A 1,658-nucleotide genomic window follows, 5' to 3' on the forward strand; every position below is an offset into this window, starting at 1 on the left:
TGATCATCTCTAGTGAACATGTCAATGTAAGAGATTAGTGTACATGCACGTGTATATGTATTTTATCTCCTCAAGAGTCCAAGTTTCTAATCAAATCTTGTCCTTTGAAAATGAATAGGTGATGACATCAACAGTTCATGAAGGTTCAAGCGAACAACTTCGAGTCACTTCTTCAGGTAAATCAATCATTTGGAAATGATAGTTTTTTTTTTTAATAGTATATAAATTATTTAGACATTTAATTAGGAATAGGTAATTAATTAGCAAACTCACATATCTTAAGCACACTTCTATAGTCAACCATGTGAATATTTGACTATGTCAGAAGAAAAAGTTTATCAATGTCTATTTCTATCTTAGAATTTTGTTTTTAGTTGCAAGTAAAAGTAAACGAAAAGATTCGAAACCTCTCTAGGATTCTATGATGAGATGATTTGTATTAAATATAGTTTATATCTTCTTATTATTTCACAGGAAAATCTAAGGATGAAGAGAAGAAAGTATTAAGTGAAGAAGAAGAAGAAGAGAAGAAGGCTCTATCGAAATATCTATCGATGGATTATCGTACGTTTAGAAGAAGACGGCCAGTTCACAACAAGTCTTTACCTCTAAGTCCATGAAAACATTATATTGTTTCAAAATAACTAATAAAAAGGTTTTAGCTAGATTAATTAATATTTTGTTTGGATGGTTATTGGTTAATTGGTTATAGTAGTAACGTAGTTTAGTTTCTTTGGGAGCACTGAGGAAACAAGTTTTGGCGATATTATTGTAATTAACGGAACATGTTCGTGTTGTTATTTTTTATTATATAGTTTTAATTAATCTTAATGGCCGACAATGATGGAGCAAAACACTAAAACTCTGGTTTGGGGTTTGAGCTTACTGCTCTTCGTTTCACGCACTGTAACATGGTGGTTATATTGGTTTTGATTTTTATAATCAACAAAACTAATCAAGCTGTAGTTTACAATTTTACAGAATTAGTTCTATTTCATCCGTTTTTTTTTTCATATGTCAACGACTAATATTTAGGTCAAAAAAATGTATTTATAGTTAATCATTTGTTGTTGGAATATTTACCGAACCTGGTCAACAACAAACTAACAACAAATAAAATAAACACCGGCAAGCTTTTTATTGTTAATTTTTATGTCTTCTGGTTTCATGTGTGTTTCCTTAAATTACAAGCTACAAACCCTAAACTTATCTTTTGCAACAGGTCAGCATCGAACTCTTTGTTCCTTCTTCATTAACCTTCTTAATAGATTTGACCACTTTTTCTCTTTGACAAAGTTTTCGGCATTATAACACAATAATGGCTAAAGATAGTGAAGAACAATTAAACAATGAGAAACCTTCTTCATCATCGTGTTTCAAGAAGATCTCATTTCCATGCAATACCATTTTCTTGATCTCAAACGCAATCTTCCTCGTCACATCGGTGTTCTGGTTTGTTACCGTCATAATATTGCATTACAGGACCGATGAGTGTAACCGGTCCGTCACAACTCCCGGAATCTTCATAAGCTTCTCATTGCTCGTCATGTCCCTCGCTGGATTCTACGCAGCTTACTTAAAATCCGATTGTCTCTTCCGAATCCACTTCTTTATCTTCTTCTTGTGGATGTTTGTGATCGTGGCGAAAGCCGCCTTCT

Source organism: Camelina sativa, chromosome 9 (genome assembly GCF_000633955.1).
Source record: "Camelina sativa cultivar DH55 chromosome 9, Cs, whole genome shotgun sequence".
Lineage (NCBI taxonomy): Eukaryota > Viridiplantae > Streptophyta > Magnoliopsida > Brassicales > Brassicaceae > Camelina > Camelina sativa.